The sequence below is a fragment of the Zonotrichia leucophrys genome, chromosome 20 (assembly GCF_028769735.1).
Source record: "Zonotrichia leucophrys gambelii isolate GWCS_2022_RI chromosome 20, RI_Zleu_2.0, whole genome shotgun sequence".
Classification (NCBI taxonomy): Eukaryota; Metazoa; Chordata; class Aves; order Passeriformes; family Passerellidae; genus Zonotrichia; species Zonotrichia leucophrys.
In genome coordinates this window covers 14,599,820-14,610,397 of record NC_088189.1, presented here as the reverse complement: position 1 = coordinate 14,610,397, position 10,578 = coordinate 14,599,820, and the positions used below count along the sequence as shown (strand labels likewise).

The 10,578-nt window shown below is 50.7% G+C and overlaps 1 protein-coding gene across 4 annotated transcripts in view; it reads left to right on the top strand.

The window, feature by feature from the left end:
- Positions 1 to 4,374: 4,374 nt before the first annotated feature.
- NCOA6 (nuclear receptor coactivator 6) overlaps positions 4,375 to 10,578 on the top strand; it is a 45,887-nt gene continuing 39,683 nt past the window's right edge. For 3 of the 4 annotated variants that reach the window (XM_064730314.1, XM_064730312.1, XM_064730315.1), the window contains exon 1: positions 4,375 to 4,877. The gene's annotated coding sequence lies outside the window, so the exon portion shown is untranslated. Of the gene's footprint in view, positions 4,878 to 7,815; positions 7,838 to 10,578 lie in introns of those variants that run through there. The other variant, XM_064730313.1, reaches the window with a different exon arrangement.

The window sequence follows — 10,578 nt, the reverse complement described above, 5'->3', positions numbered from 1 at the left end:
TCCAGCAGCGCGTCCTGCCCGAGCCCGGGGCACCGCCGGGGCAGGCGGGCACGGAGCAGCCGCTGCTGGGCCAGCAGCTCCGGGTGCCTGTCCCAGGGGCGATGAGCACCGTCCTGCAGCTCTGCAGTGTCACCTGAGGGGTCCCTCAGCTGGGACAGCCAGTCTGGAAGTGCCACCGAGTGCGAGCCAGCTGTATCACCTCCCGGGTACCCGCTGGAGACTCTGCCCAGAGTCCGAGGTGCTGCCCGGCCCGGCAGCGCCGCTCCGGGCACACAGGGGAGTCAGGCTCGGCAAACACCCTGCGAGCAAACCTGCATCGCTTCTATCAACACCCAAACCACGCAGGGGTTGGTAAAATTTTGCAAAGAATCAGACGGAGCAGGAAGAGCTCCTGTAGCCCCCAGGCGTTTCCAGTGCTTTTGGAAAGCTCTTCCATAGCTCAGTGATGGAAAGTGGCCCCCAGGCAGGGAAAGTGTGGAAAACGCCAATCACTTGTTTTTAAAATTTTAAAAGTTTAATAGTAATTAAATGGTTATAAAAATAGTAATACAATTAGAGTAAGAATAATTTGGACAATTTGAATTAGGAAAATATGAGACAATAGAAACAAAGAGTTACAGATGGCCAGGTAACTTTTCTGGGCAGAACGAGCCCGAAAAAGGGCACCCATTAACAGAGGATTGACCCTTAAAAGCAATAGCCTGGTACATTTTCATACACCTCATACATGATGCATAAATTCCATTCAAACACAGGATTCTGTCTGGTCATTGTCAACTTCTTCCTCTGAATCCTAACAGCGCCTTCCAGGGGGGAAGAAGTTCGTTTCTTCTGATAATGGAGCAATAAATTATTTTTCTCTGAAAGATTTAGGTGTCCTGTGGCTGCTATCTCACTGCAAGTCCTTAAAAAAAGTATCCTGCATAGCATCGTTTCTATTTTAACATTTTTTATAACCTAAAACTATACTTAACACATTACTTAAGAGAATTAACACAGCATTACTTTCTAACGCAACATATATAATATTCACGTCAATATTTGCAAAAAGCCAATCACAAAATTGGCATTGTTCACAGAAAGGAAAGCTGTGCCAGGCAGAGCTGGTTTCAGAGGGGCAGGCACCTGAAATGAAGCCCACTGGTGTGGAGGGCAGGTGGATCAGCAGCAGCAAGGCCCTGACACGTGCTGCCCTCAGAGGGCTCAGCAGTGTCACAGCACTCTGAGGTGCAGATTGTCCTGGCAGGCTGGCCCTGGCTGCCTGTGGGGAGCATCCTGTGTTACAGCAGCTCCTGGGCAGCCACAACCTTCACCCAGCAGGAGAGCTCCTGGCCCAGGCAGGACTCCCCAGGCAGCAGGTTCCACCTTTCCATGTCTTCGGAGCAGAGGGGGAGAGATGAATTCCTGTGCAGCCCTGCTCCACCTGTGGCCAGCTGCCCACCTCTCCTTCTCACCACACTCACAGTGTAACAAAACACCAGATCCAAAGTGAGTGACTGCAGTGCAACACATCTCCTTCCTTCTCTCAAAGTGAGCATTGTACCAGTGTTGGAGGGGAAATTATCTTGTTCAAGTCATTTTCCTGTGTAATGCCTGTCATTTGAAAACACTGCCACATGAAAATGTGTGTGAATAAACCTACAGTTTTGATTGTCATGATATCAAATGCCTTTGTGTTCTGTTGTGGACAATGAGGCAGTTAAACACCTGTCTCTGCTGCAGGTAGCCCTCCCTCCCTGCAGGAGCTCATTCTGTGTCATTGTTTTGCAGCAAAGCTTCAGCATCCCAAACAAACTGAGGGTCTGCTCCTGGATAGAGTTCCACAAACAGAATGACAAAAAAGTTACAGAATAGTTTGGATTGGAGGGGACCTTAGAGAGTATCCAGCTCCAGCCCCTGGGCAGGGACACCTTCCACTGTCCCAGGCTGCTCCAGGCCCTGTCCAGCCTGACCTTGGGCACTGCCAGGGATGGGGCACAGCTGCTCCTGTGTTGTTCATGCTATGCAGAGCCTGGGCAGAGCCAGGAACACCCAGGCTGTGTAGGAGCTCAGCCTGCAGCACACAGGGATGTGATGTGGCACATCTGGAGCTGCCCTGTGTTTCTTCCCTCTCGCCCCTCCACATCCCATTGTCCCCTTGTCCCTCTGCCAACGGGTGCCAAGGCCACCTGGGGGTCCCTCAACTGCCAGTGTCCAGCAGAGAAGCCTCAAAAAGGTCTTTGGTTGTGTCCTGTCACCCTGGTGGCCCTTCAGCTCCCCTTTCCTTTTGCTTCCTTGCCATTGTGGCAAGGCTATTCTAAGAGATTTGGGGTTAACTTTAATTATGTGGAGACTGAAGCAGTTCTGCTCCTTCCCAGCAGTGAGCAGAAGCACCAGAGGCCACGGGAAGCAGCGTGCTCTGAGAGTGAGGTGGATTTGCAGGCCTCGGGCTGCTGAGGAAGGGAGGGCTTGTTTGCAAACTCCCTTTGTGATTAGGCACAGGGGAGTTGTCCCTGTGGGATCCCTCAATCCATCCCAGAGCAGAAAGTCACAGCACTTGGATGGCTTGAGCAGATCTTGGTGGGACACCTCAGTATCGTGCTTCCAAGTTTTGGAAAATAGCATTTGGCTTGTTCTTGTTTGCTGAGGGATTTTGAGACATGCCTGGTACTAATGTGCATAATACAGATAAAACCAAACAAGCCAAGAATCTGAGGGACAATCTGGCACAACAAGAAGAACAACAGGAGTGGGAAGTTCTGGAAGTTTTTTGGAAGCACTGCTCTGATGTCTCTCTGTTGAGGTTGATTTTTGGGGAAGATGAGAATGGATAAGGAAGTTCAGTGCAGCTGGTTTAAGAAGAGTCTCATGAAACAAGGAAAACATGAAGTCACTTGGAAAAGAAAGGTTAATTCTAGGTACTAAAGAAATTTCCACTCAGGTTCCCTGTGTTTCCAGCCAGTCCCAACACCCAGGAGCAGAGCTAGGCAAGGCCTGGGAATATCCCCATGAAGGCAAATGGAAACTCCAGGGATGATGGGATTAATGAATGTTCCTCTCTGGGGCTGACCCCCATCTCCTCACACCTGGCATCCCTCGGGGGCTTTGCCCCTGTCCCAGCACACTGCAGATGTGCTGGAATTGCTCCCCAGGCGCTGGGGAAGGCACAGAAAGGCAGGAGCAGAGCATTGCTGAGGGATTCCTCACCCATGCACAGCCAGGGAGGGGCACCGTGCCCGCAGCTCTGGCACACCAGCAGAGGCTCCACGTCAGTCCTGTGCTCACCACGACATTAATTCTTGTTTTGGTGGGCTCTGTGGAATGCAGTTATATGTGAATTCATAAAAAGTGTTTTTTCTCTATGTTGCAAGCAATAATGCCCAATGAGATGTGGGTTTGTTGTATTTAAGAAGGTTTTACAAAACAAAAAATTAAAATTAAAAAAAATTCCCTTTTTCACATTGTTTTCCCAGCAGTATTCCACAGGAAGCCAAGGGTGGCTGTGAGGGCTGGCTCCAACTGCACAAACCCTCCTGAAGCTCCTCCTCAGGCCACTGAACCTGCTCAAGCTACTGAATCACACGTGCTTCTGTAGGAAGAAAGTCTTTATTTTTCCCATAAAGGACTTTTGATGGCTTTCCCATCCTGAAATAGGAATTGTCACATGTGTCATTTCTTCCCCAGTGCCAGGCAAGAGCTTTCTGCCACAGCCACGATGGGCAGGAAATGAGAAATTGCAGAAGTTTTGTATTGATCATTTCTCATATTCATAAAGGATGTAAGAAGACAAGCCAAAGGGTGAGGGTCCCTTCAGCTGTGGAACCCCTCTGTGCTGAGGGGAATTTAGGGATTTTAGGGATATAGCATTGCCCCCATGGGCCTGTTTGTTAATCACATTAATGGATTTTTTATTAAAATTCAGCATTGTGGCCTTTGCTGAGTCCATACCAGGGCCCTCCCTGGCTTCCTCCCCACCTCCCCACTGGTAAAATGAAGTATAATTCAGTGATGTCCAAAGAGTCAGAGACCTTTGGATGAAAAGTTCTGAATTTAATTCATCCGAATTAAAAACCTCATTTCCTGGAAGTTTCCTATAAAGCCCCAGTTATTATTTTTTCTGCAGCCTCACCCGGCGGACAGTTTGTCCGCACTCCCAGAGGCAGCGGCCACCGCGGCTCCCTCAGCTCTGCCGTGCCGGGGAGCGCGGCGGGGCGGGCGCCGCTGCGTCCCCGCTGTCCCCGGTGCCGGTCCCCGCTGTCACCGCTGTGTTCCGGTGCCGATCCCCACTGTCCCTTCGCTGTCCCCCCGTATCCCAGTCCCGGTCCCGGTGCTGTCCCCGCTCTGTCCCGGTGCCGGTTCCCGCTCTGATCCCGCTGTGTCCCGGTATCGGTCCCGGTGCCGGTCCCCGCTCTGTCCCGGTTCCGGTCCCGGTGCCGGTTCCCGCTCTGTCCCCTCGCTGTTCCCTCGCTGTGTTCCGGGGCCGGTTCCCGCTGTGTCCCGGCGCTGTCCCCGCTCTGTCCCTGTTCCACTCCCGGTGCCGGTTCCCGTTCTGTCCCCGCTGTGTCCCGGTGCTGTCCACGCTGTGTCCCGGTTCCGGTCCCGGTCCCCGCTGTCCCCGCTGTGTCCCGGTGCTGTCCCCGCTGTGTCCCGGTTCCGGTCCCGGTCCCCTCGCTGTCCCCGCTGTGTCCCGGTGCTGTCCCCGCTGTCCCCTCACAGTCCCGGGGCCCGCCCGGGGGTCGCGGTGCCCCCCCCGCCCCCGCGCGCTGGGGCGCAGGCGCGCGCGGGTCACGTGCGCGGCGCAGGCGGCGGAGCGGCGCTGGATCCCGGGCCGCGCGCGACCCCCGCCCCGCGCGCCCCCGCGGCCCCGCGCGCGCCCCCGGCGGCGGCGGCGGGTCCAGGTGAGGGGAGGGCGGGGCGGGGGTCGGGACGCGGCGGCGGCGGCGGCGGCGGCGGGAGCGGAGGGACCGGGGCCGGCCCGGGCGGGGCGCAGGCCGAGCCCGCGGCGCGGGGGAAGGGGCGGCGGGGCCTGGCGGGGCGCGGAGCGGTGCGGGGCCCGCGGTGCCCGCGCTGCCGGCGGCGGAGCGGCCGGGCCGGGGGCGTTTCGGCGGCGCCGGCGGTGCCGGGGCTCCCGGCAGGCGCCTGTCAGCGTGCGGCGGCTGAGCCCGCCCGCGGCCTGCGGCCCCGCAGCGCCCGGCGCGGAGCCGACCCTGCCCGGCCCGCAGCCGCCCCGGCCTCGCTCCCAGGCCGCGCTCGGGCCGGGCCGGGCCGGGAGGGAGCGCGGCGGGGCCGGCAGCGCTGTCAGCCGCGGGAGCTGCCGCGGTCCGGCCGCTGTGCGAGCCGGTCCCTCAGCCCTGACCTCATGCGGGCGGTGACGGCTTTGTGCCGTGTCAGCCGGGGCGCGTTGACGTTTCGCTTTTGTTCGAGTCCTCGGTGGCTCTTGAACCAGTCGGAAAAAGGCTCTTCGCTCGTTTCCTCTCTGTGATTGTTGCGTTTCGCTAAATTTCAGCTACTTAAAACCATCTCAGCAAGCTCAGGGCTCTGATTCCTTGCCGCTGCTTTGGGGAATGGAAGGACAGATCTCCCCTGTGGCTCTGCATCCTGGCAGCAGGTTGGAGCTCCATGAGCTTTGTCTCTCCATGTCCCCTCAGCCTCCTCGTAGACACATTTTGGTCATTGCCCTCACCGGGAACTGTCAGGAAACCTTTCTCAGAGGTTTTATTGTAGTAAAACCTCTCATAGAAGAAAGACCGTGCCTCTTGTTGGTTTTGCAATTATTGTGTGTTGTTCTGAGTGGATCTTTAGCTGAGGCACCTTTCAGTATTTCCTATATGTGAAAACAACCACAAAGAACAAACCTGGCGTTTTCCATAAAGGTAACCAAGCGTAATGACCACAACGTTTGGATTTGGCGGCTCTTTTCAAGTTATGGAATATGGTCCCAGCTTTTCTACATCTCTTGTGGAGTGAGAAACAAAGGTTTCAGGGCTGTGTTCACGCAGGCCTGGGGGTGCCCGCAGCGCGGCTCCGGGTGTTTGCCACGGATTCTAAGTATCCTCGGAAACTTCCCCTGCTCCGGGAGGAAATGTGCTGCGGTAACACTGTGTCCGGCTCTGCTGGGAGAGGCAGGATCTCAACACGGGGGGCTGCAGCTGAGAAATGACATTTGTTAGTATATTGAGCCCAAGGAAGGGTCTTCTGTTAGGCATTGGATTTGGGCTGGGAATCTCCCAGCAGTGCTCTCCAGCCACTCTCTTTGGAAGGCCTGTCCTTCTGTAGCACTTGGAGGAAGGGGTTGTTTACAGCAGGCTTCCAGGTGATGGAGTAATTTTACATCTTTCTAGTAAAAACATAGATGCTTCTCTAACATAAGAAGCTACTGTGAGTAGAGAAGCCAAAGAATTCCAGGTCCTTGTGCATCTGGAAGTGTTGGTGTTTCCATTTTTCAGTGGCTTAAATATTTGAAAATACAGGTTGTGGAGGTAAATTCTGCTGAAGAGCTGTAATGACATTCTCTGTGCTGCCTGATCATGACAACAGTTCCTGCCTTGGTGGGAGATGTGGAATGTTTCAACACGACAACTAAACCTTAAATCGGCAGTTTATTTTGATTTTCTAGTACAACAGCAGTTGCTTTTGGATGGAAGCTGGAGCTGCAACCCAATTACACAGACTCACTAAATTTTATAAGATTTGCAGTGGCAAAGGCTTTGCTGCTGAAGGGATTGAAGAGTCAATGTGGCTGTAACAGTTTGCATTGAGAATGGTGAAATTTTATAGGTCACTGGAGATCCTCTGAAGGGCAGAAGGAGTGATGAGGGTGTCTTTCAAAATCCTGTGGTCTCTGTTGAGAAATGCAAAGCTTTTTGCATTTTTTGGTGCAGGGATGGTGTGAGGAGGCCTGCTGGTGTGTAGGGCACTGAGCAGCAGCGCTTGGCCCTCGGTGCTGCAAAAACTGCCTTCAAGCACGAGCTTTTTCCTTCATGCACTGCTGGAGCAGAAGGAATGAGAAAGAGTGGAGGGCTGGGAAGAGGTGAGGGCCGGCAGTGGAAGGAGAAATAACCCCAGATGATGCCAAGCTGAGGCAGAAGGGAAGAAGCTTCATCAGGTGAGGTGTTTTCCATCTCCAGGCGAGTCTCTCCATTTCCACCAGCCAGACAAGAAAGTCACCTTTGCTTTACTGGAGCTGTGGATATTTTGTGTTTTGTCTTGTCACTGTTGCAGACTCTGCTGTCCCCTCCAGAGCAGGTCACTGATGCTCTTCAGCAGGAGCCACCCATTAACTGCAGATAATTGAATGTTTCAGCCTCGGATCCAGCAGGTTCCTGCTGGAGAGCTGGAGGTTTAGCTCATGAGGATGGAGATAACTTAGATTGTCCTGTGCCCTGGCCAATTAGAGTGATGCTGCTAGAGTTTAAAGTCAGTCTAAGCTTTGGGTTATGCACGCTGGTAGTGGAAGTTTTCCAGAGGTCCAGGAGCTGGGGATTTTTCTCAGTCAATTGAGAAATGATTTTCCATCATTTTCCATCCAGTGGAACAGCATCCCACCTGCTGATGGCACATCAAAAATTGCTGCTGTAGTAATCAGAACTAGGAATAAGTATGGAATTGGTCATGTATATGTGAGAGCCCTGAGGCTGTAACTCAGTGAATAACTCTTCTTTATGCATTTGGGGGAAAAGAAAGGCAGCCAGTGTGTGACAGTGCTGTTGGTTTGGGGCTGGGGTGAGGGATGGAGACACCTGTGGGACTCCACAGCTCATGAGAGCCATCATCTCCTCAGACCTGAGACCAGCTGCCTGCTTCTCCAGCTGCAGTGAGTGCCCTGAAGCACAGCCCTACACAGCTTTGGATTTGATTGGTATGAAAAATAGAAAATTACAGGAGATGAATGGTACCTTGTCTAAATTAACTTATATTAAACCAATAGTTTGGGACAGGAAGTTGCTTATGCTCCATTGCATACATGGGACCTGAAGCTTTAGGTCTGGATGAGAGGGATCTAGTTATTCCACCAAAAGATGCATGCTATTCAATTCTCCAAGTCTTATGCAAATCATTTGAATTTTATTATTTTATTGTTTTGAAAATTAAACCTGCCAGGACACACAGCTGCTGTAAGATTGTGTTTTTCATTGTGGTTTCTGTGTGGTGCTCACAGAGAGTGAGTTAAGCCTCTGGTCTGCATTTACAGAATCCCAGAATGGTTTGTGTTGGGGGAGACCTTGAACACTGCCTCATTCCTATCCCCTGCCATGCATGGCAAAGTGTTTCTTTGAAGGGTTTTTTGGGAGTGCTGTTCTCATCCCTACAAGAATGCATTGCTCCCCAATTCTGTTGCATCCACATTTTACCAGAAGGTCCTAAACTGTTTGTGTGGTTCTTAATGGCAGTAGTGACAATAAATAACACCTGAAAATCAATTTTTCTAAAAGCCAAGAGCAGCGCAAAATAAGCTGCAAGTTTTTATACAGTCAGGAAACTCTCAGAATAATCTTGATTTTAACCAAAGGTGTACCTACTTCTGTTATATGAAGATTAATTTTTTGGTCAGGGAAAAGAGTCTCCTTGATATTGGGTGTCTCCTATCAAATATTTACTTTTAAGCTGTTTGTTTTAGCTTCAATTCTTTTTTCATCCTTTACATAATTTCAGAGTTTTAAAAGCTTCCCTGAGATTTCCTGGATGTTTATTAGATGTAAGAAGGAATAATATTGCTGAATATTTCGGTCAAACCTTATTTCAGTGCTGATGATCACATGGATTTCTGGGCTGGTTATGTTGGTGTTTAGGAAGCCCTGTGAGAATTTGGTGATAAAGGAGCACCTGTGGGGTGTGTGGGCCCAGAAAGGTCTGGTGGTGGTTAAATTCTGGTTTAAATAAAAAGCTTGTTGTAGCACAGAGCACACATTGCTACTTAAAAAGGCATTTTTCATAACTTCTGAAGGCAAGATCAAATACAATCAAGATGCTCCTGATTTTAAATAGCATCTCATTTTGGTTGCTGATTGTGTTGGTGGATTCTTGTGGAAAGTTATGTACTGCAAAGCTCTGTCAGTATTCACAGTGTACTTTTTCCAAATAAAAGTATCCTTACCATGGGAAATCAGTAACCCAGCTGATGGGAATTGATTGACCAAATATTGTGCTGGGTGGACTGCAGCTCCCAAGAAAATTGCTGATTCCCCTTTCCCTTGTGCCTGGCAGCTGCCTTGGTTTGTATCTCAGCTGCTGAAAGGGGTAATTTCTACATGGCTAACTTAACTGTTTATTCTAAAGTTATCATTCTGCTTTTTAGAGCAGTCCTGAGCACCTCAGCAGTCAAATTCTGTTGGAATAAAACCGAATGGCTCAGCTGAGGTGTGTCCATGGCAGCTTGGCATGAGCTGTGGGCTTTCAGCAAATTTCTTGAACCTTTAACCAACTGATGTTCCATTAAACCTCTGTCAGACTACATCAGGATAGCACTGCCCAGAGTTATGTGTGTTATAACAAGCTTTAATAATTTTCTCTTTGTCAGAAACATTTGGGTTGCAGTGTTTTAGTTGAGGGCTGTGGAGTGCAGCAGGGCAGTGTGAGTGAATGAAGCCTGCCTTGCTGGAGACGTGCTTGGTTTGTTTTCTTTGTGTTTGGGAAAGCATAAACTCTAATAAAACTCTTCTGTGGCTGGGACACTTCACAAGGCTCTGTGATTCCTTGGGTCAGATGTGTGCTCAGTGTCCAGGTCTGTCACATAACTGACTGCAGTGGAAGTTGGAGTTAATGAACCAATGCTAATTACTTATTTTCCTTAACCAAATTTAATCCAATGCTGATTACTTATTTTCCTTAACCAAATTTAATCCTATGTGCACAATGGCGATGGAGACAGCAGCAGTTATTCTTTCTGCTTCCCATCCCATGCTGGCCATCCTCAGTTTGCCCCTGGATCCTGCTAGGGCAGCCTGTGTGTCCCAGTCCTCCTTTGGAGCAGTTGGGTGTCGTGGTGAGGGACACTCAGCAGGGAGAACTGAAGGCACAAAACCCCTTTGGTTCCTTGCACCAAGGAGTTCACAATATTTTTTTCTTCCCTCCACTTTGCCACGCTTTAGCCAAAATCACCCTCACCCTGCTGGGCTAAGGCACAGGGAGACTGACTGCTGCACCTTGGAGACTTCCCTAAAACCAGCTTTTCCATGGCCCAGCCTTTCCTGTGAAGCCTTGGCCTGGCTTGGAGGTAACCAGCCAGTTTGTTTAGGCTGTGGAACATCCTTTTATGAAAAAGGTGAAAAAGTAAAACTAGTGCAGTATCTGCTGTAGAAAGTGAAAACCTTTTTTAGTTTTGGCTTATACAACAATACTAAAATTTCCTATTTCAAATTCTGATTTTGCTCCTGAGCTTGGTGTCTGGTCATGGTATTTAGGCAGGTGCATGTGGCTGGAAACAGGCCACTGCTTGTGCTTTATCCATCAGGCATTCAACTTGGTGCTACACCTCTTGAGTTACAATTACTTAGAAATACAAGATAGGAGTGGTTGAACAGTGTTAGATGACCATTAAAAGTGCTGCAAAGCCTCTATGATGTGATTTAATGTAAAACCTCTTTCCTTCTCTCTGAGGTG